The sequence below is a fragment of the Microcaecilia unicolor genome, chromosome 11 (genome assembly GCF_901765095.1).
Source record: "Microcaecilia unicolor chromosome 11, aMicUni1.1, whole genome shotgun sequence".
NCBI classification, from domain to species: Eukaryota; Metazoa; Chordata; class Amphibia; order Gymnophiona; family Siphonopidae; genus Microcaecilia; species Microcaecilia unicolor.
In genome coordinates this window covers 109,109,503-109,134,569 of record NC_044041.1, presented here as the reverse complement: position 1 = coordinate 109,134,569, position 25,067 = coordinate 109,109,503, and the positions used below count along the sequence as shown (strand labels likewise).

General features: G+C 45.6%; 1 protein-coding gene across 1 annotated transcript in view; it reads right to left on the bottom strand.

Moving 5' to 3' along the window:
• Positions 1–25,067, bottom strand: part of LONP1 (lon peptidase 1, mitochondrial) — a 277,190-nt gene that overhangs the window by 243,301 nt on the left and 8,822 nt on the right. The window lies entirely within an intron of this gene.

Below are 25,067 nucleotides of genomic sequence, written 5' to 3'. Positions count from 1 at the left end.
TCACTCGTACACCCGCCCTCAGCCACGCCCCATCCGGACATAATTCGCAACCCCAACGTTCTAATGAATACCATGTTATGATCTATTGTTTGCAGGAAATATGAAGCCCCAAGCTCCACCCTCTTCCGTGAAGGGTTCGTTAGTTCGTGGTGGTGAAGCCTCTCCACTGACCATGTCTCTCTGTCACGCCCTCGCGTCGAACGTGATGACGTCGAGGGCGGAACAATTTCGGTGAACGAAATGAACGCAACGGAAAGGGAGGAGTAGGGAAACACGCTCCCCTAACAACGAGTTACACACTCCCGCCTCCCTCTGACTGCAACACACCCCCTACGCGTTACTGCCCCCTGGACCCCCCTGCCGCGACCCTCTGGACTCCACCCTTTCCTCCGAAAAACCTCCCCCGAAGCCTTCGCCTACCTCTGCTGACAGAGACGAACTTCTCTTCTCGCCTGCGGGGCATGGCTTGATGAAGGAGTATCTGTCTAAGTCTCTGTGCGTGCGTCTGACATCAGACACACAAACAGAAACTTCAACAGATGCTCATTCAACAAGGAACGCCCCGCAGCCGAGAAGAGAAGTTCGCCTCCGTCAGCAGAGGTACGCAGAGGCTTCGGGGGAGGTTTTCCAGAGGAAAAGGTGGTGTCCAAAGGGTTGCGCCACGGGGGGGGGGGGGGGGGGGGGGGCAGGCAGTAACGCCAAGGGGGGGAGTCAACTCCGTGGGAAGGGCGTGAAGGGGGCCTTGAACTGGGAGGGAGGGGGTCTGCAACTCAGGAGGGAGAAACGGAGGGACAGAGAGGGGTTGGGAGGGAGGGGGGCATGGAACTCGGCAGGGAGGGAGGATGGGTGGGAATTTCCCTTGCTAGCGCCCGTTTCATTGCGTTTCGAAACGGGCCTTTTTACTAGTATATCTATAAAGCCCAATCTAAATCTTTTGTTTTCTCTGTACGGAAGCAGACCGTAGCAAATCTTAGACATTACTGTGCAATGCATGACAGAAAAAAAAAAACAAAGATCTGAAGATCTGTGGTTCTTTGTACCAATAAAGATGTAACACGGTATAGCACTCATGCCTTTCAGTACCCACTATGATTTTAGAATAACGATTCATATACAGATTCTGCAAGCGCACCTTCTCCTGTTCTAGTACTGAAAATACAACTCTACAGCACCATCTGAAACTTCTCCTACCATCACAGATACTGTGCTGGGAGTTTCCTTTATGCGGATTTTGGCCAATGTACTGCAGAGTCCTTGCTCTGCAGCACCCTTTGCTATTCCAGTACTGGAGTAGAGGAACAGCCTAGTGGACAGAGCAGTGGGCTGAGTAGCAAGGAAGCCAGGGGTCAAATCCCATTCTCTCATCAGCACTCCTTGTGATCTCAGGAAGTCCCCTCGCCCCACACTGTGACAGGTACAACTTACACTAACTGGCCTTGAGCTCCGATTCGGGAAAAAAGTGAGTATTTCAGACCAAGTGCATTGACACCACTACATACAGCCTCGCCAATGCAACTCCCTCCTGAACTCCAGCACTGGCTTGATCTTGAACAGAATCTGGTCTCTTTGTGATGTTTTTGTGACAGTAACTTGAGGCAAGATTTACATTCAGAAGTTTAGCAATAACAGGTTATTGTTTTAATCCACTTTATCGCCATCTACTTCCTATGATGGCTCATCTTAAAATACACTTGATTGCCTGCTATTGTACACACTTTAAAGATTCCGTTGAGTTGTTCAAAATGGCTAAGAAATTCCCTAGTTATTATTATTGTTTGTATCTAGCTCATCACCTTTCCAATAGTAGTAGTTCATGATGAGTTGCATTCATGTACAGTAGGTATTTTCCTGTCTCTGAAGGGCTTACAATCTAAGTTAACACATGAGGCAATGGAGGATTAAATGACTTCCCAAAGTCATAATGTGTGGTAGTAAGATTTGAACCCTGGCTTCTCTAGTTCTCGGACATTTTCTCTAACTACTAGACTACTCCCCCACTCAGGTTACATAGATGCAATGACAGATTGCTTTAAGTATACTCAGGTCTCAGGATCTGTTCTGCTCTCCTTAAAGACTCTGGGTAAAGTGCAATATTTCCTGCAAACAATAGATCATAACATGGTATTGCTTAGACCCAGAGTAACATATGCTTTTCTCCCTCTCTCAGATCCACAGAGGAACAGTTTGAAGTGGACACTGAGCTTGAAGGTTTACAGGTAACATGGCTCAGCTGAAGCAGGAGAGAAGAAAATGAGAGCCAAGAGGTTCCAAAGTCACCGGCAATGGGAGCTACAGGAGAGTTCTATGCTTATTATTCTCTGAAGAGGACACACACTGCCCCCACTGTGCTTCAGAGAACCATCAGCAAAACGAAAGCCTCGGCACAAGACAGAAAATTAGAATGTCTTCATTAGAATCTCCACCTGTCCCAGAGGGCCTCTGGCTTCTGGAGATATTCAGCCCCTGTGACATTCTTTAAATAACCCTCCAAGGAGCAAGGAGGGTGAGGCTGATATCCAATGAGCAAGGAGTATGAGACTGATATGCAGATATGAGGTATACTCTGAATTTATTGCCCTCTAGCATGAAGGAACAGTACTCGTTGTGCGAGTGCAATGTGTTCTTGTTCAGTTTAAGGGATGCTCAGTTGACTAAAACTACACACTACTTAACCACTAAGGGCCACATCTGAGCCCTAGTGAAAATAGACCTTTGACTATAAACTGGCATCCAGATTTTCAAACTGTACCAAGGAATAATATTTTAGAAATTGACTATTTTTTTAAATTTAATTTAACCTGACTAGTAGATAGTGCGGGTTTATAAGCAAGCAAGCAAATAAAACTCTTCCTTCTGCAATCGGTATTCTTTCTGTTTAAAGCTAGCTCTATCAACTAGGAAAATGAAACCCTGCAACCCTATAGCAGAACATCTGACAGGAATTTAAGCCAGATCAGAACAGGTATGAAATCCTAAAGGTCATTTTGTCTGGTAGCTTCCTTCTGCTCCTCTGGGTTTTCTGTTTAACTGAAATATGCTCCAACTGGGGTTCTTATAAACTGCTAAAAGGGTTCAATGCAGTGTACAACAACAACAAATACAAAATCATCAGTACATAACATTAATATGAAAGAAGATCATTTAACATTTACTCAAGTCATAATTACATCTTACAGTCAGCAAAACAGAAAAGTTTTAACCTTCTTCCGGAACGCTAGGTAGTTTAATTCGGTTCTGATATAAGAAGGAAAGGAGTTCCAAAGAGACCCCCATAACTGAAAAAATTGAACTGACAGCTCTAAGAAATTGCATATTCTGAAAAGAAGGATGGCGTATCATCTGATTGCTCAATTGACGTGATAATCTTAGCATAATAATGGAAACTATATTTATCAATAGTTACAAGGTGCTACCATTCAAAATCTGAAAAAGCAAACAGCATGTCCAAAGCAGAAGCAAGAAACACCCTCTACGGAAATCCAAACACAGGAACCAAAGCAGGAGTAGAGGATCACACAATGACCAAATCCACCAGGGCAATGTAGATCAAAGCGGATTTATGAAAGCACCAAAGTAAGAGGACCCGACATGAGCTGTGTTTCGGCGCCTGACTTAGGGGTCCTGGGCACACCTTAGGACACTGAGACAACTAAAAGCAATGTCTGGTGCAGAAGACAAAACCAATAAACATGGCAGCCTCCACAGCACTGCAGTGTGGACAGTAACACACTGTGGACAATTCACAGGTCCAGTGCTGTAGAGGCTGCTGCTTTTATTGGCTTTGTCTTCTCCACCAGACATTGCTCTTAGTTGTCTCAGGGCCAGATGCACTAAGGTCCTCGGAAGAGCCCTTCCCTTACCGATTCCATAGCAAATCGGTAGGGAACGGCCATGCATCAAAGAAATGGAATGCAAATGAGCTGCTCATTGTAGCTCACTTGCATTCTCTATTCCCTCGGAAGCCAGTCGGCCGGTCGAGCATGCGCAGAGCAGCCAAGCGTTATGCTGGAAGCTCTGCGCATGCCAAGGACGTCCTTCACTAAAAAACAAACAAACAAAAAAGGACATCTCTGACGAGCAGCCATGGACGTCCTTCACTAAAAAAAAAAAGGACGACGCGCTGTGATTGGTCTCAAGCGAAGAAACGTTATAGACAGGACAGTTTCTACAGATGTTCTGAAAGAATCCACAAAACGCAAAATAGGGGGGCGAAATAAAATCCCTAACATATAAGAAAGAAAGCACAACCGCAAGGACAGTCTCCGCTACCGCTTTCACCCACGGGAGCAACAGAACGACTGCTGCTGCGGCGTGCGCTCGCCCGTGCTTTTCTCCCTCAGCTCCCAGAGCAGGTACACGCAGCCACCTCTCCTGGGTGACGTCAGCAACCCCACTCTCCCCCCACTCGGGAGCGGTGCCTCCGGTTCCACAAGTTGTGACACTTTCGGAGGCGAAGCTTTCGTCCCCTCCCTTGGAGCCTTCCCGAGAGGTGGCGGTGCTTGCTGCCACTGGCGGAGGGAAGCGAACACATAAGTGCGAGGGAGCGGATTGGGGAGAGAAACGGCTGCCTCACCTCGCTGACAGCAGCCTGGGACTGGTCACACGGCGGCTGAGGTGCCACAGTTCCATCCACAGCAGCACAAGGACGTCCTTTTTTGGTCTTTCTTTTTGTGAGTTTTTGTGAGTGAAGGACGTCCAATTTAGTCACTTTTAAAGGACGTCCTTTTTTGGTTTGTGAGTGAAAGGACGTCCAAGTTAGGCACTTTAAAAGGACGTCCCTGATGAGCTGTAAGGTTTGTATGCTTTTTTTTTTCCTTCCGATTCCCTCACAGCAGCCCCAACAAGAGGTGCAGACCTCCCGTTAGGTTTTCCACGGTGAGGGGATCGGAAAACGGTAGTGAATCTCATTGTAATACGATTTATTACAATTACACAATTACAATTACACATTATAATACTAATTTGCTCATCTGCACTCCGTTTTTGTTAGCTGCTACCATGATCGGACAATGCCCTTTTGTACATGTCCTGGTTTACTACTTGTACGTTAAACTGGCTAGAACCAGTTTAAAACCCACGTTAATGGCTCGTTAAATTTAGTGCATCTGGCCCTCAGTGTCCTAAGGTGTGCATAGGACCCCTAAGACAGGCCCGTGTTGGGTCTTCTTGTTTTGGTGCTTTAATAAATCTGCTATGAACTACACCTCCCTGGTGGATTTGGTCATTGTGTCATCCTCTACTCCTGCTTTGGTTCTGTGTTTAAATAAAATTATTTCATAAATCGGAAGCCAATTAAGTCTGGCAGTGTAAGATGATAACACCATTAAACTTACTAAGTCTAAAAATCACCCTCACTGAAATATTCTGTATGAGTTGCAGTTTCCTCATCAATTTAGAACATAAGCCAAGCCAGAACATTACAATAGTCTAGTTTTGGTAAAATTAACTTTTGAACTAATAAAGCAAATGCTTCTTGGTGAAAATAAGATCTCAATAGTCATAATAGTTTCATCTTAAAAAAGAATCTTCTGCCATAAAGAATTTACTTGAGAATAAGTCAGAAACAAATCTAAAATTACACCCAATACCCTTAATTCTAACTCAACTAGTACAATTTGACCCCTTGACAAAGTAATTGAGGAAGGGACAGAAATGCCTGAATTTGTAAACCATAAAACCTTTGTTTTGCTGGAATTTAATTTTAGCCTATTGTCCAATGCCCAATTTTGAATCTTGTTCATGCTTAAAGAAATCCAAGTCTGGACATTTAGCAGAAATTTGCAGTATTAGTAATCTATCATCAGCAAAGGAAAGTAAAAGTTCCATCAAGTCTAATTCAATCTTTCCTAGTATAGCCATATACAAATTGAATAGAATGGGAGATAGTGGAGACCCTTGTAGAACTCCACACCCTGGAGACCAAAATTCAGAAAATGATTTATTTAAACATACACAGTACCTGCGATTACTTAAGAAATCCTGAAACCACATGAAAACTTTTCCCAAAATACCAATTCCACTTAAGCACTCCATCAACAAGGAATGATCAAAGGCATCAAATGCCGCAGATATGTCAAACTGAAGCAATATTGCTTGCTTCCCAGCACCTATTTGTTTTTTTTTCCACATAAGAAGTCGGTACCAATAAAAGGGTCTCCATACTTTGAGCAGCTCTGAACCCAAATTGGGAATTATGAAGTCATGCAAATCTGTCTAAATAGGCAGAAAATTGACTGACACAGGATTAAATCAATTTGGTAAACAAAGGAATATTGGCCACTGTACAGTAACTAGATGGTAATGACAGATCTACGTTGATGTCTTTATGTATTGAGGCAAGAACAGTATGCCCCATATCGAAAGGTAGGGAACCAGAAGATAATAAATCAATAATTTCAGTAGTAAGCCACAGTAACACTACCTGAGGAACAGCAGAAAACAATGAAACAGGACAGTTATCAAGACATCATTGTTTGGAACTCTTCAACAAGAGAGAATGAACATCTTTAGGAATAATCGATTGGAATGTATCCTAAAACTTGGTCCAAAGGGACAGATTGTGCAGAGACAACTTCAATCATTATTTCATTGCTAATAAAAGATTTTGCCTGCATCAAATCTGGTGAATTTTGGCTACCTTGTCAGCAAAGAAATCAGCCAATTCCTGAGCTGAAAGTTGTAAAGTTTGGGAGTTGTTATATTCCAGAGATGCAGTAGTTAATTCTTTTACAAGATCAAAAAGTTTCTTACTCCCAGAGCTAAACCATCTTCAATACTGGAGTAGCATTTCCTAGCATCAGCAATTTCTCTTATGATTAAAAGCAGATTTCCAAAATAGTTTGTCACCTAGTTTCCTAGATCTGCGATGTCTCTCTAAACATAGAGTATTAAAACAAAAGTGCCAAAGTTCTTTTGTAAACCATGGAGAATTTCTAGAAGAAATAACCTTCTTTGTGGTCATAGGAGCAATTTAATCTAAGACAGTTAAAGAAGTTGAATCCGAGCAAGATTTTATTGAATTGAAATCCTTCCAAGATAGTGGTAAAGAAGCTGACATTTCTGGCCAAAAGAGGTCACCATTAATTATACCCCTAATTGTAATCCACCTGTTTTTTTTTAATAGGTCTAGTTAGACAGAGATTTAATATAAAGACTAATTGAAAGTGGTCAGGGGATAGGTGACCATGTTGGAGAATCAACTAAATTAGAAGGGTAGGTTGCTAAAAAGTCTAGTGACCGACCTTTATCATAAGTAGGTCCTCCATTATAATAAGTCAAAATCACACGACTGCAAAAATACTTCAAAATTAAAAACATCTAAATCAAGATCATCTTCTAGATGAAGATTCAAATCACCCAGTATTACTTAATGTGAAAATTGGCAAACTGCTTGGGTAATAATCTCCCAAACACCACAAACCTTTCAAATTCTAAATGATGAGATGCAAGCAATTCTCCACAATAAACTCTTCAAGCTAAAAATATGTTATCTAAAACAAGGGAATATATGCTTCCATGAGTTGTAATAATAATGTGAAATGGAGAGAAGTCCTCAGTAATCAGCGCGACTGAACTCCCAAGTGCCCAGTCTTACCGAAAATAAGGAGCCTAAAATGACCCCCTCTGTCCAGGATGAATTTAAATCACTAACGCACCCGGAGCGCTATCACATCCCAGGACTTAACGTCTCCAGTAAAACCCTCATAGTGAACATAAATGTGCATGTGTAAATGCGTGGCCCAAATAAAAAAAATTTCACAACAGTCACTTTACATAGCACCAAAAGCTATTATCTGACCATTTCACATTATTTTACAGCTCATGGAAGCGTACTTCCCTTGTTTTTGATAACGTAGATATTTTTAGCTTGAAGTGTTTACTGTGGAGATTGGGTAATTTCCAGCAGCTGGGGCTCGGCCTTATACCAACTTTCAGGGGGGTGATATACAAGCAGCAGACCTATTGAGCTAGAACCTTCAGCGAGGTCATCATGAAAATTTGCATAACATGAATTCCAGCTCAGAATAGGTACCAGAGTCGACTAACAATACCCTTAAAAAGCTCTTACAGAACAATGTTAGGCGCCCCTCCCCCCTTACCCCGTCTGTGGAGGAGTGAGCACCGGTCTTGCAATACAGAGTTGGCCGGTTCAAACCCCACTGCTGCTCCTTGTGATCTTGGGCAAGTCACTTAACCCTCCATTGCCTCAGGTACAAACTTAGATTGTGAGCCCTCCTGGGACAGAGAAATAGCCACTGTACCTGAATGTAACTCACCTTGAGCTACTACTGAAAAAGGTGTGAGCAAAATCTAAATAAATAAATAAATAGGTCCGTATCTGAAGAGGCATGAAAATAAAAATATAATATTATAGCCTAATTAGCATAAATCTGAGATTACCGGCTATCAACTTTCATTTTCACATCCCAAGGACGGTGGGAGAGGCAAAAATAGTAACAGAATTTAAGAAAGTCTGGGATAGGCAAACGGGATCCTTAGCTCTGCAAAGTGAAGGGAAATGCCAGAGGTCAATTGGGGTCTGTACTGCTTCACCAGACATGAAACTGGAAGGACTAGATACACCTTACGGTCCTCCTCTGCCATCAGATTCTTTGTTGGTAAATAGAGGAGTGAGGTTAGTCAAATACTTCATACTCCTTTCACAGTTACCGCACTATGAAGCAACAGCTTGGTAGCTTTATTTATTTTATTTGTTACATTTGTACCCCACATTTTCCCACCTATTTGCAGGCTCAATGTGGCTTACATAGTACCGGAGAGGCGTTTGACGACTCCGGTGTGAACTACAATGTGATTAGTGGCAAGATAAAGTCCATGTGGCAGAAGTCACATTAGGGATCATAGAGCAGAAGAGTTGTGTTATGTTCATTACGTTCTTTGAATTTCTTGTGTAGCCGAGATCAGGCATTTAAGTTGGATCGGAGGGGTATGCCCTTTTAAACAGGGTGGTTTTTAGTATTTTCCGGAAGTGTAGGTGGTCATGCGTCTTTTTCAAAGCTTTTTATAGCACCAAAATGCTTCCTTTTATAAAAGCAATGAAACTTCAGGCTTTGAACTCTCCTATTCTAGGCGTCGTGTCAAAGAGATAAAACACTACCTTAGTCCAGGTATCATTCTAAACAGCCATTAAAAAAAAATAAAAATAAAACAACACTTCAGAAATGAAAAGAAAACAACCATCCGCCTCCGCTGCTGGGAGTGTGCAGTTTCACAACGAGGTATACAACAGGCTCATGTAGGTTCCAGGTGAAGGTTTGCGAATTTAACATCTACCAAATGCATGGATGCACATTTTCAGATACACATGGGAAGACTATACAAGCATTTTACTAAGGTAACAAAGGAGTTACCACAGTAAAATGGAGGGGTGGAAATTTACTCTCCTCTTCTGCTGGGTAAAAATTATCTGCAACTACTTCACAGCAGGGTTGCCTTTCCTCTCACTGAAAAAAAGTGTGAACCAACCAATACTGTGCAGGGATTTCATTTTGTGTAAGGTTTAAGCCACAACATATCCCTACTGGGTAAATTGGTGTCTGAAAACTACCCTTCCTCTACATCAGTGGTTCTCAGACCTATCACATCAGGTTTTCAGGATATCCCTAACAAATTTCATAGAACAATTGTTATTAAACGAACTTTGTACTACTGATCATAAAATAAAACAATGTTATTCCCTATAATCAGTCAAGTTCCCCCCCCTCTTCACTACAGATGAAAAGTGCCCCAACATCCTTAGAAAATTGAACACAGACATTTATACTTATCTTGTAATGAGGCACTGATGAAATTTTCTGTTGTTAATTGTTCATCAATTACAATTGTAGAGCAGTATACAATTCCACAACAAAAACACGCTCTAATGAAACAACTTTGTCCACTGTTGAACAAATCCCAATGCATCACAAAAACTACCCAAATTCAAATGATTTGCAAAAAAAACTACAGTCCCTGCTGTTCTCAGTTTCTCCAATATTCTCAATGTCTTCAATAATCCAATATGTAACATAACATAGTAAAGACAAAAGTATCAAAAGTGTGCTGATCACACTGCTGACCAGATCAACCCGGCTGGTTAAAGAATTACCTATCTTAGACTCTACATGGGGTCCATGTTTCGCCCGCTACCGAGTCTAGACTAAAAAATAGAAAATTAAACGCATTCATACCACTTCTATTATCTGTATTTATACTATAAAATTCTACTTACAAAACCTACCCTGTACCTTGCTTACGGGCACTTCCCAAGGATGAAAACTCCCCGGGTGGTCGCCCTATCAGAGCAAACCACACCCGGGAACAGGAACTGCCTGCTGACACAAACATTTTATATGCTCAACAATCCAAATCCTTAAATCAACTCCTAAGACGGTAATTATTTAACCAGCCGGGTTGATCTTGTCAGTAGTGTGATCAGCACACTTTTGATACTTTATTTATCTGCACATATTGGATTACTGAAGACAATGACAGGCCAGAAGCAAACACTACTTGTGTCCGCATTTGATACTGCCCCAAGATCAGAGCCCCTGAGCGCGTGGAACAATACTCTCGTGGCCTCTGACCACAAATAGCATGCAAATGCATGTTAAACAGGTATTTTATTATTCCTCCCCAATGATCAGTGGGCAGCACACCAAACATTGGCATTCTGCCCGCGGCAAACCCCATGCTAGTTCGGAGCTGGCGTTACAGTTTGCAGAACATTGGGGAGGAATGGTGAAGCCCTGTCCAGCATGCAAATGCATGCTGGTAGGCCCTCCATACCCCAATAGAACCCCCTCCCCCACAGGAGCCCCCAAGCCTCCCCCCCCCCCCACAGCAACCCCAACCCTCCACCCCAAGCCAGCAGCACAGGAGTTGGAGGTCCAGTGGACCCCCAGTCCTCCCAACTCCCACTCAACACAAGTTCACAGGGGCTGGAGGTCTCCAGCCCCCCTAACCCTCTCTCACACCCCAAATGTGCTGGGTGGGGCTGCACCACCATTTTCAAGGTGGCACTGGAAGGAGTGTACTACTCTGTCCTCCGCCTCTCAGGTATGGGGAGCAGGGAAGAGGGCCGCTAGATCACCAGGTTGGGGGGGGGGGGGGGGGGGGCTTGTGTTCATGGCCCACTGGGCCATCAGGGCTTTATTTGGGGGGGTGCAAATAGGGGTTGGGGTCTCTGGAAATCCACCATGCTTGTGTCAGGGGACTGGAGGTCCGCAGGACCTCCAGCCCACTTGTCGCTGGCTTGGGGTAGGGGCTCGGGGGGGGGGGGGCACTAGGATACAAAGGCCTTGCATTGCAGGAGGACTGGGGGTCCCATGGACCTCCAGCCCCTGTGTTTGACAGGTCTGGGCTTTTGATAGGCTGGATCTGTCAAACAAGTGCGGGAGGATTGTGCCTGAGCATGATCAGAGATAATAGCGTGCTTAAAATTGAATGCTATCACATCTGATCATAGGGACAGAAAAAGCCCCGCAATGTTCCAGTGCTCTTTGGAACAGCACGGGGTTTTTGATCATCTGCACCTGAGAACATTGAGAACAGCAGGGATTAGAGGTTTTTTTTTTGCAAATCATTTGGATTTGGGCAGTTTTTCTGACACACTGGGATTTGTTCAACAGTGAACAAAATCATTTCATCAGAGCGTTATTTTTTGTGGAATTGCATACCACTCTAGAATTGGAATTGATGAACAATTAACAGAAAATTTTCTTCAGTGCCTCACTACAACATAAATGTCTGTGTGCAATTTTCTAAGGACATTGGTGCACTTTCACCTGCAGCAAAAGGGGACTTGGCTGATTATAGGGAATAATATTGTTTTATTTTATGATCAGTGGTACAAAGTTTGATATTTAATGAAGGTTGTTCTATAATGGTTTTATAAGTAACTAGTAAAAGAGGCCCGTTTCTGTGTGAAATGAAACGGGCGCTAGCAAGGGCTCCCTCCCCCTCACCCTCCAACCTCCCTCCCCCCCCTCTGGTCCCGCCCTTCCGCAAACAGGAAATAAGGGCAGGACCAGAGACACAGCTGAAACCGAAGCGAAAGCGAAGGCAGTCTGAAGCGGCGTCCGAGCGTGCTGGACTTCACTCTTGCCGACCGAGCAGGAGGTAAAATGTTTTAAAGAACAGCCGCCACTTACAAAGGGCAGAGGCAGCAGCACACGTCCTGCTTGCACGCGGAGGCCACAAAGAGAGAGGGAAGGAGGCACTGGGCGGTGGAAATCGGAGGAGAGGGGGGCATGGAACTCGGACGGGATTGGGGCCGTCAGATAGGAGTGGGCCCGTGGAACTCGGACGGATGGGAGTGGAGGGAGGAAGGGTGTCATGGAACTCGGGTGGGGGGGGGCATTCTTTACTCACCTCCGGTGGCTGGTGCTGGGTTCCCTTCCCTCTCACTTCCCATTGGTCCGCCGTGTGACATCATCCCCAAGGTGAACGGATGGGAACTGTGTTACGAACCCAGGCATCCAGACGGAGGTGGAAATTATTATATAGGATACGTATTATATTAAACCATAATATTAGACTTCAACCCAGTGTTTGGAATTAGATAAATATGCATGAGAAAGATCTGCATATAATGGAGGTGGCATACAAGTCTCTCATACAAATTCCCTGTGGCTATCCTGAAAACCCAAGTAGCTGGTGATCCCCCAGGTAAGGTTCGAGAACCACTGCTTTGTGTGCCTAAAAAAACCTCCATGCATTGTTTCACAATGTGCTGACATTTACAACACTAAAGTCATGGGAGGGAGGGGTTAACTTACACAGAGGAGCAGTTACAAACCCTACCTCGCTTACTAGGTCAACTGGATGGGCCATTTCAGTCTTCATCTGTCTTCTATGTCCTTAGTCTTCGCTCTCAATTCTCGAGGGCTGCAAAGGGTCAGATTTTCAGGATAATCCTAATGAATATGTATAAGGGAGATTTACATGCCTACTACCTCCACTGTATGCAAATTTTCTCATGTGTATTCATTAGGGATATCCTGAAAACCTGACTTGTTGGTAGTCCTCAAAGACTCAGATGTAGACATGTGGTTTTGCTTTCACATATTTGTTTCAGTAACCAAAAGCCTGTTCATTCAATGCTCCAATGTATTAACTTATTTATTTGTAGTCACTCACACACAGTACGGCAATTGAGAACTGCAAATACAGAGCAAGACTGGTCAAGGGTTGAAGCAGTTTTACAAAAAAAAAAAAAAAAAGTAAAAGAGGAAAGCAGCAACAGAAATTGTGACCTCCGCATGAGGAACTGCAGTGGAACCCCTGTACTTTACACCCCCATCTTAAAGGTCACTCATTTCTAGATGTGCATGATAAGCAGAGATTCAGTCCAATGGTACGAGAGGAAAAAAATAAATAATGCCATAAATTTTAGGGGGAAAGAGAAATGGGACTTGATATACTGCCTGTGGTTTTTGCAAACTACATTCAAAGCGGTTTACATATTATATACAGGTACTTATTTGTACCTGGGGCAATGGAGGGTTAAGTGACTTCCACAAAATCACAAGGAGCTGTAGTGAGAATCAAACCCAGTTCCCCAGTATCAAAGTCCACTGCACTAACCGTTAGGCTACTCCTCCACAGGAAAATCAACCCTAATTGGCTAAGCTCTACCCACTCGTGTTTCTCTTCACTGCATGGTCTCCCCCATTCCCAATCCCCGGGAAGATGAGATCTATGGCTCCATAGTCAAAAGCTGAAACGTCAGAGGGCATACCATTCAACAAGAAAATGCTGGAAATCCCACTTCCTGTTATAGCCATAGAGCCTCCTCCTCTCCCCCAAGATGCTGCTATAACCACTACAAGTAGTTTAACAGTTGCAGCAGCAAACTAAGAAGTAGGAAAAACAGGGTTCAAATCCCACTAAAACCACTTTTGACCTTGGAGCAAGTCACTTCACCCTCTAATCGCCTCAAATGACTACTATTAATTTAAAAAAGATAATTTAAAATAAACCATCTCTCCGTACTTGATCCAACAACTACCTGTTCCGGATCCTGATACCGATGGCATAAGGTAAAATTATGTATCATATCTGATAATTTTCTTTCCATTAATCATAACTGATCAATCCATAGACTGGTGGGTTGTGTCCATCTACCAGCAGGTGGAGATAGAGAGCAATCCTTTTGCCTCCCTATATGTGGTCATGTGCTGCCGGAAACTCCTCAGTATGTCGATATCAAAGCTCCATCCGCAGGACTCAGCACTTAGAGAATTACACCCACAAAGGGACACTTTGCCCAGCTCACCACCGCCAAAACGGGGGAGGGGAATCAACCCAGCTCATCCCCACACAAGTGGGGGAGGGGAATCCGTCCAGCTCATCCCCGCGGAGCGGGGGAGGGACACCACACCCGCCGATGCGGGGGGGATCTGGCTTATCCTGCAACCGCAACCGCGGGAGGAGCTGACTGACCCTAACACCGCCGAAGCGGGAGGGGTACAAAGCTGCCCTACAGCCGCACGAAGCGGGAGGGAGCGCCGGCAGAATTTAGGTCTCAATCCAGCCCCGTAAAACGGAGGGGAGAGGAATGCAGCAGCTCACTGTAACACAAAATCGTCTCAACTCCTGAAGAATCCAATTGAAAAAAACTTGAACACGAAGTCCTCCTGAACAGGAACTGAAGACTAAACTTGAACCTGAAATGCAACCAGAATATAAACAGTACAGATATCTGGGAGGGGCTATGGATTGATCAGCTATGATTAATGGAAAGAAAATTATCAGATATGATACATAATTTTACCTTCCATATCATCATGCTGATCAATCCATAGACTGGTGGGATGTACCGAAGCAGTACTCACCCAGGGCGAGACACAGAAATCCCTGACCGCAACACTGAAGCTCCAAACCGGGCCTCCGCCCGAGCAGCCACAGTCAAGCGGTAGTGTCTGGAGAAGGTATGAGCTGATGCCCAAGTTGCCGCCCTACAAATCTCTTCCAAGGAGACGGACTCGGCCTCTGCCACCGAGGCCGCCTGTGCTGTAGTGGAGTGAGCCTTCAGCTGGATAGGCGGCACCTTCCCTGCGGCCACATAAGCCGCTGCAATGGCTTCCTTGACCCATCGTGCCACTGTAGGCTTGGCAGCCTGCAGACCCTTACGAGGACCTGCGAACAGCACAAACAGATGATCCGACTTCCGGAATCATTGGTCACTTCCAAGTATCTGATGATGACTCGTCTCACATCTAAATATTTGAGAGCAGAGTACTCCTCTGGGTAGTCCTCCCTACGAAAGGAGGGTAGACAGAGCTGCTGATTCACATGGAAGCGAGGACCAATCTTGGGCAGGAAGGAAGGCACTGTGCGAATAGACACTCCTGCCTCAGTGAACTGCAGAAATGGCTCTCGACATGATAGCGCCTGGAGCTCGGAAACTCTTCTGGCTGAAGTGATAGCCACCAAAAGACTGCTTTCAACGTCAATTCTTTCAGAGATGCCCTCGACAAGGGTTCACAAGGCGGCTTCTGCAAGGCTCTTAGCACCAGATTGAGATTCCACGCAGGTACCACTGCGTGCAGAGGAGGGCGCAGGTGAATAACTCTCTTGAGAAAGCGCACCACATCTGGCTGCAATGCCAGGGAAACACCCTTCAGGTGACCCCTGAAGCAAGCAAGAGCCACTACCTGGACCTTAAGGGAACTGAGCGCCAGGCCTTTTTCCAGACCTTCTTGCAGGAACGCCAACACTGATGAAATTGGAGCAGTGAAGGGAGAAAGTGAGCCTGCCTCACACCACGATGCAAAGGTACGCCAAACCCTGGCGTAATCAGTAGAAGTAGAGCGCTTCCTCGCTCTCAGCATAGTGGCGATGACCTTGTCTGAGAAGCTCCGCTTGCTCCGACGCTGCCGCTCAATAGCCAGGCCGTAAGACCAAAGGGGGAGGGATCCTCCATCACCACGGGACCCTGATGCAACAGGCCCCGCTCCGCTGGCATCTGCAGAGGTCCGTCCACTGAGAGCCTGATCAAGTCCGCATACCAGGGACGTCTGGGCCAATCCGGACTCACCAGGATTATCCGGCCCGGATGCTTTGCCTTTAGGGCCGTGCCACCTTCCACCAGCAACACCGTTTTCTTAGTCACCGCAGTGATTAAAGAATCCACGGTAGGCCCAAGAAAGGCCTCCCGTTCACCTTTAGGCAGAGGATAGAGGTGGGGCATAGCCCTAGCCACTTTAAGGCTCGCTTCTGGGAAATCCCATTGAGTCGAAATCAAGGTGTGCATGGCTTCATGCACGTGGAAGGTTCTAGGCGGGCGCTTAGTCCCCCGCATAATGGCAGAGCCAACAGAGGCTGAGGGAGAGACGTCCTCCAGAGAGGAACTCTTCAAAATGCTCATGGCCTGCACTAACAGGTTGGGCAAATCCTCTGAGCGAAAGATCCGTGCTGCAGAGGGGTCATCCGCTCCATACGAGCAGGAATTCGTCTCCTCCAAGGAATCCCCAAAGGACCGTTGGGAGAACTCAGATACGCTGCCCTCATCTACATCAGAGAAGACCGAGTCCTCTAGGGCCTGGAAGTCCACCCGAGGGCGTTTGCTTCCGGAGGCCTCAGCCCCTTGATGAGAGGGGGGAGCCGGGGCAGCGTTTATCATAAGAAAAGCCTGATGCAGCAGCAAAATAAACTCAGGGGAGAAACCCCCTAGACTGTGCACTTCTGCCGCCTGGGCCACGACCCTAGCCGCACCCTCAACCGGCACTCGCAAGAGCGGGGGAGAAACATGCTGCGCATCCAAAATGGCGTCCAGCGCGAAACTCCGAGAAGGAGCCGCGCGGGAAAAACGGCGTTTAACTTTCGCCGCTTTCTTGCCATCGCCCAAATCAAGGGCGACCATAGCAGTAACGTCTCCCAGCTCGAGGGCGGCCCAAGAAGAAGCCGTCCGAGCAGAGTGGCCGGCCAACATGGAGTGGGCGAGCAGCGGGGGATGGGCGCTTATGGCGGGAAAAACCGCCGCACCGGAGGAAGAACTGGGACACTGACCGGACTCCAAACTGATGTCCAACAAAGGCGATTCAGGCTTTGAAACCCCCACATCCCCGCTAGATGCACACATGCGGTTCGGGGAGCGAATCCTCGCGCCCTCGCCCTCCGACGCCATAAGACACGTGGAGACCGAACAGGGAACCCCCTGCCCGCTATAAAAAGGTAAAATTACCTGCTTCTCGCTCTGAGCTGTAACGAACTGGTGTCCCAGTGAGCAGCTGCAATAAACGCTGATATAAACGTTGAAATAAACGCCCTTAAAGGACGTCCACATTTTTTTTTTTTTTTTTTTAAACGGAGCCAGCGGGAGGGGGGAGAAAAGGAGGGACCTGGCACCACCAGGTTTGCACTTGCTCAAGAAGAGCCCTCAACCCCAGGTACTCAACAAAAACTAAAAATTAGGCTTGGAGACCTAGCCAGAGCTGCTGCTGTGTGTGACCGCCACCTGCTGAGATAGAGAACATACTGAGGAGTTTCCGGCAGCACATGACCACATATAGGGAGGCAAAAGGATTGCTTTCTATCTCCACCTGCTGGTAGATGGACACAACCCACCAGTCTATGGATTGATCAGCATGATGATATGGAAGCTCCTTTACATAGAGTAAAAGCCAACTGCCACATTTCGCCAGGGACTCAATACACACAATCACACCAATGAACAAAGGGTAGACGCCTGCTAGTAAAATTCAGCTCTCCCCTCTGTGTGGCAGTATAACAGGCTAAGCCAGGACTTAAATAGACAAATAGAGAAAGGGAAGGAAGCATCATAATATAAATAAATAATTGGAAAGAGAACTTCACACATCAGGACTTAACAAATCTAAATCCCTCATCTCTGCACCATCGTCTCAACCACACATTGAGACTTCAGAGCTCTGTCTGCCTTTTGGGTCCTGTGCGTGGAATGGAGAGCATCTCTGAAAATGCTAACTCAGAGGATCTGGACTTCAGCTTTCTACCTAAGAGCCTAAATTTGGCTTCCAGAACCTCCCTCCCGCATTTTCCTATGTTGTTGGTACACACATGTAGCAAGACAACACTTTCTAAGCATCCTGTTTAAGTGACTCGTGAGGTCCGTCAACTTCGCACCAGGCAGGCAAGTGACCAGGCAATCCTCACGTCCACCAGTCACACAGCTTTCCTTATCCTTTCTCCCTGGGCAGAAGTTCTCAGAGACAAATCCTCGATGCAAAAGAGTAGTGCATCCCCTGTTGGGCAGGTCCTGGCTACAGGAACACTTCCTACTTCACCAGTGTGATGCTCTCCTTCTAGAAGACCTCCTTCAAAGCAGTACAGGGGCTGCCAGACTGGAGGTGGGACTTCTCTACAATGTCCCTGTAGGTCTCATCTATGTACCTGTCTCCCTCAGCTCCTCCAAGTCTGCTACTCTAGTCTCAAGAGATTAGATCCATTCTTTGAGAGTTAGGAGCTCTTTGCACCATGCACACATATATAACCTCTCACCAACTGGGAGATAATCATACATGTGACACTCAATGCAAAAGACTGGATAGCACCCCTCTTGCTGCTGGACTGTAGTTTCCATCTTAGTATTTCTGAGTTTTTCAATAATTTAAAACTTGCTAAGGTATTAGTCTAATATTTAAAAAGTCTTTAGCTTATATGGTATAATGTATGATTTATTTAGTTTTTTCTTCTTAGAAAGTAACAAAATGTAATTAAAACTCTGTAAGAGCACTCCTCCCTTGTTATCCTAATTAGAATAACCAACTATAAATGAAGAATTGTGCTAGGGGTGGGTAAGAGTTGGGAGGGAGATTGAGCTAGGCCCTGCTGTGCCCGCTAGAGGTGGGCGGGAGTGAAGACTGAACTAGGCCCTGCTTGCCTGCTAGAGGCTGTTAATGCTGTGTAGTACAAACTTCAAGTTTTAAAACTAGGAGGAAAAGTGTACGGAGACTAGTTGATGAAGTTTGCTTTTTTACATTTTTATTCTGCCTACCAGTAACCTACAATTCCCGCCTTTAAACCCCAATCTTTAATTTGCCATAGCACAGAGCAAAATAATGTTCACTTACCAGAGAAATGTCCTCTTCTCTCAGAAATTAAGATAAATGGGACCTTTCCTCTTTATATAGTTTTGAATCTAAGGGGACTGCTTCAAACAGACCCTTTCAAGCTTAGTAATCAGATTGCCCTTAATGACCTTTGTAAATATGCTACTTCTCCACACCCATAGGTAAGATTATGATATCCTGCTCGTTCTTTGAGAACATAGTGAATGATTGGAAGACCAGTAATGGTCCATCTAGTCTGTCCATAAGGTGGCTAGATATGTACCTGCTATGTCCTTGTTTAGGGTTGTACCTACTTCTCCATTCAGGTTACACCCTTTTATGGTAAATGGAATGCATTCTAAGCAAACAAAGGTGATTAGCAATGTACCTTAAATATATCTCTTGGGGCCAGTTCTGTTCAAATACCTTTACAAGGAATACTATGAAAGACTAGAAGAGGAGCTTGCTTTTTTTTTTTTTTTTTTGAAGATCACGGGAAAACCTTTCACAAAATGAACAACCCTGAGGCAATAGATAAGAAGCTCATGCTAGTTAAATACTTAGCAGTCAATAATGAACAAAAAAAAAAAAAAAATCACAGAAGTTATGATCTTGAGGTATAAAACGCTGAGGAAAAGAGATGGAAACTCACACATAGTAACACAGTAAATGATGGCAGATGATGACCTGTATGGTCCATCCAGTCTGCTCATCAAGGTGGCCAGAGTTATATCTGCTCTGTGCAGTTTTCACCCCTCTATACCCTGTTTTAAAGTGTGAACCAACCATTTCCATTTACAGACTGTCCTTCTAAAAAGAATGATATAAAATGGTTTACTTCAAATTTTGGTCTCTGTACCTGAGAGAGCAGCCCAGGGACAGATCTTTCTCTATCACTTGCCTCGTCTGAGTAGAAAAACCTTGCAGTAAATCCTCATATTGTCAGCTCTCTTCAAATCGCTTCTGCTTCTCCTCTGCCTTCATGTGCTCACCATATGCTCATCAAAAGGCAGCAATGCATTTTCCTATAATATGTTTTTATTAATGTGATTGTAAATATTTTTGTGCTGTAGTGCTCTGTCTTCTATCCTAGAAAAAAAAAACCCATCTCTCTCATCTCTTCCTCTGCCTAGCCCCCTAGCTCTGGTAGAGGGAAAGGCATTTCAAACTGTCTCTGGTCTATCACTTTGTTAATTCTTGTTGATGTTTCCAAATTTTGGCTCTGCAGGGTTTATTTTCCATTGCCAGGTCTAGATAAAGACAGTAGCTTTAATCATTAAAGAAACTACTCCTCAGTCCAAACAGAGGTGTACTAAGGTGGTCAATACAGCCTTGGAGATAGGTTTCACAACTAACACATTCTACAGATCTTTGGTTGTTTAGAGTCTGGAGTGGTCCCGGAGGACTGGAGAAGGGTGGATGTGGTCGCTCTATACAAAAGTGGAAGAAGGAGTTTGGGAATTACAGACCTGTCAGTCTGACCTCGGTGGTGAGTAAACTAATAGAAACGCTTCTAAAGTGGAGGATCGTGAGGTTTCTCGAATCGAATAGACTGCAGGACCAGAGGCAGAATGGCTTCACTAAAGGCAAGTCTTTTCAGACAAATCTGATTGATTTCTTTGACTGAGTGACAAAACAGTTAGACGTGGGAGGGGCACTAGATGCGGTGTACTTGGATTTTAGCAAAGCCTTTGACACGGTCCCGCACAGGCGACTGATAAATAAATTGAGTGCCCTTGGTATGGGACCTAAAGTGACTGACTGGGTTAAAAACTGGTTAAGTGGAAGGAAACAGATTGTAGTGGTAAATGGAGCTTTCTCTGAGGAAAGGGCCATTATCAGTGTTGTACCGCAGGGTTCGGTCCTCGGGCCAGCTCTTTTTAACATATTCATGAGCGATACTGCAGAAGGACTGTCTGGTAAGGTTTGTCTTTTTGTGGATGATACTAAACTCTGTAATAGAGTGGACAGCCCAGAGGGTGTGGATGGTACGAAGAAGGATCTAGCAAAGCTTGAAGAATGGTCCAATAATTGGCAACTAGAATTTAATGATAAAAAATGCAGTATCATGCACTTGGGGTACAAGGATCCAAGGAAACAGTACATTATAGGGGGTGAAGTACGGGACATGGGGGTGATTGCGTCTGATGAACTTAAGGTGGCCAAACAGGTAGAAAAGGCAATGGCTAAAGCCAGAAAGATGACTGTGGGATGACCAGCAGGAAAAAAGAGGTGATAGTGCCCTTGTATAAGTCTCTGGTGAGGCCCCATTTGAAGTACTGCGTGCAATTCTGGAGACCGTACCTACAGAAAGTTATGAACAGGATGGAGTCAGTCCTGAGGGCAGCTACAAAATTAGTAAGTGGTCTCTGTTGTAAAACATACTGGGACAGATATTGGGACAGGCTCAGGAACCTCAACATGTATACGCAGGAAGAGAGGCAAGAGAAAGGGGATATGATAGAGACGTTTAAATACCTCAGTGGCGTCAATACAGGAGGTGAGCCTCTTTCAAATGAAGGAAAGCTCTGGAATGAGGGGGTATACGATGAAGTTAAGAGAAAATAGACTTAGAAGGACTCTAAGAAAATATTCTTTCACAGAAAGGGTGATGGATGCGTGGAATGGCCTACCAGTGGAGGTTGTGGAGACGAGGACAGTGTCAGAATTTAAGAAAGCGTAGGAGCAGCCATGTAGGACCCCTTAGGAAAGGAAGAGTTAGTAGTTACTGAGGATGGGCAGACTGGATGGGCCATTTGGTCCTTATCTGCCGTCATGTTTCTATATACTTCTGTAACAAACAGCTGTTTTCTATTATTTTCAATTAGATTGTTTAATTATTTTATTTCTATTTTAGAAATGTTTTACGATGAATGTATACCACCTGGAGCTACACAAGCCAAGTAGATGGAGTACAATTGGAATTGCATATTTTATTAATTCTATGTATTTCATTATGTTGAACAACATAATATTTAAGACAGTATGCATTTATGAAGTATTTATGGCATATTCACTAGAGAACTGTGATTGCCATATTAATCCACTTCAACATGCAGAAATAAGAGTCCGAGTCAATAACCGAGTTGCACTTGACACCTTTTTACTGGACTAACCTAATGTATCTTTGAAAACCAGAACAGCAGCTCAGTAAGTGAATATTTCTCAAAGGAAGATTACTCCCTTAATGACTGTACAATAAAAGTGCTCAAAGGAAGCTCACCCACTATCCACCTACTGCCCACTCTCACTGAGCTGTATTAACATATGCAGACAACCTACAACCAAGATATCTTGGGTTTAAATGTTACAAAGTATTATTTCTTCACTGACCTGATGGAGAGAATAACTATCAAAAAGACATCAAAGATACATTATGTTAGACCATAAAAAGGTTATCACTTACAACTTGCTTTTGTAGAAACAACCAAAATGAACTCAAAATCAAGACACTCTTGAAAGGGCAAACACAAAATACAATTAAATGTGGTTCTATTTTCCCTGTTACTTTTAAAGACTACATTAATTAAAAGGTAAAATTATGTATAATCATACCTGATAATTTTCTTTCCATTAATCATAGCTGATCAATCCATAGACTGGTGGGTTGTGTCCATCTACCAGCAGGTGGAGATAGAGAGCAAACTTTTGCCTCCCTATATGTGGTCATGTGCTGCCGGAAACTCCTCAGTATGTCGATATCAAAGCTCCATCCACAGGACTCAGCACTTAGAGAATTACACCCACGAAGGGACACTCTGCCCAGCTCACCACCGCCGAAACGGGGGAGGGGAATTAACCCAGCTCATCCCCACACAAGTGGGGGAGGGGAATCCGTCCAGCTCATCCCCGCGGAGCGGGGGAGGGACACCACACCCGCCGATGCGGGGGGATCTGGCTTATCCTGCAACCGCAACCGCGGGAGGAGCTGACTGACCCTAACACCGCCGAAGCGGGAGGGGTACAAAACTGCCCTACAGCCGCACGAAGCGGGAGGGAGTGCCGGCAGAATTTTAAGTCTCAATCCAGCCCCGTAAAACGGAGGGGAGAGGAATGCAGCAGCTCACTGTAACACAAACTCGTCTTAACTCTTGAAGAATCCAAGTGAAAAAACTTGAACACGAAGTCTTTCTGAAGTAACTGAAGACTAAACTTGAACCTGAAATGCAACCAGAATAAAAACAATACAGATATCTGGGAGGGGCTATGGATTGATCAGCTATGATTAATGGAAAGAAAATTATCAGGTATGATTATACATAATTTTACCTTCCATATCATCAAGCTGATCAATCCATAGACTGGTGGGATGTACCGAAGCAGTACTCACCCAGGGCGGGACATAGAAATCCCTGACCGCAACACTGAAGCTCCAAACCGGGCCTCCGCCCGAGCAGCCACAGTCAAGCGGTAATGCTTGGAGAATGTATGGGCCGAAGCCCAAGTTGCCGCCTTGCATATCTCTTCCAAGGAGACGGAACCGGCCTCTGCCATCGAGGCCGCCTGAGCTCTTGTAGAGTGAGCCTTCAGCTGGATAGGCGGCACCTTCCCCGCGGCCACATAAGCCGCTGCAATGGCTTCCTTGACCCATCTTGCCACTGTAGGCTTAGCAGCCTGCAGACCCCTACGAGGACCTGTATACAGGACAAACAGATGATCCGATTTCCGGAAATCATTGGTCACTTCCAAGTATCTGATGATGACTCGTCTCACATCCAGATATTTAAGAGCAGAGTACTCCTCTGGGTAGTCCTCCCTACGAAAGGAAGGGAGACATAGCTGCTGATTCACATGGAAGCGAGAAACAATCTTGGGCAGGAAGGAAGGCACTGTGCGAATAGACACTCCTGCCTCAGTGAACTGTAGAAAAGGCTCTCGACACGAGAGCGCCTGGAGCTCGGAAACTCTTCTGGCTGAAGAGATAGCCACCAAAAAGACTGCTTTCAACGTCAGGTCTTTCAGAGATGCCCTTGACAAGGGTTCAAACGGCGGCTTCTGCAATGCTCTTAGCACCAGGTTGAGATTCCACGCAGGCACCACTGAGTGCAGAGGAGGGCGCAGGTGATTAACCCCCTTGAGAAAGCGCACCACATCTGGCTGCGAAGCCAGGGAAGCACCCTTCAGGCGGCCCCTGAAGCAAGCCAGAGCCGCTACCTGGACCTTAAGGGAACTGAGCGACAGGCCTTTGTCCAGACCTTCTTGCAGGAACGTCAACACTGAAGAAATTGGAGCAGTGAAAGGAGAAAGAGAGCCTGCTTCACACCACGCTGCAAAGATACGCCAAACCCTGGCGTAAGCAGTAGAAGTAGAGCGTTTCCTCGCTCTCAGCATAGTGGCGATGACCTTGTCTGAGAAGCCCTTCTTCCTCAGACGCTGCCGCTCAATAGCCAGGCCGTAAGACCAAAGGGGGAGGGATCCTCCATCACCACGGGACCCTGATGTAACAGGCCCTGCTCCACTGGCAACCGCAGAGGATCGTCGACTGAGAGCCTGATCAAGTCCGCATACCAGGGACGCCTGGGCCAATCCGGACCCACCAGGATTATCCTGCCGGGATGCTTTGCCACCCGGTCTAGTACCCTGCCCAACATGGGCCAGGGCGGGAACACATAGAGAAGCTCTTGTGTCGGCCATTGTTGGAGAAGAGCATCTACTCCCAGGGATCGAGGGTCCCGTCCTCTGCTGAAGAAGCGCGGCACTTGGCAATTGGCCGATGACGCCATCAGATCTAGGCTCGGCTGGCCCCAGCGCTTCGTGATGTCCAAGAACGCCTGAGCAGATAGCTGCCACTCTCCGGGCTCCAAGGTATGGCGACTGAGAAAGTCCGCCTTGACATTCATGACTCCGGCAATGTGGGCCGCTGACAGCTGTTCCAGGTTCGCTTCCGCCCACTGGCATAGACTCATAGCTTCCTTGGCTAGAGGGGCGCTCTTGGTACCTCCCTGGCGGTTGACATAGGCCACAGCCGTGGCATTGTCCGACAGGACCCGTACAGGCTTCAACACCAGTACCGGGATGAACTCCAAAAGCGCC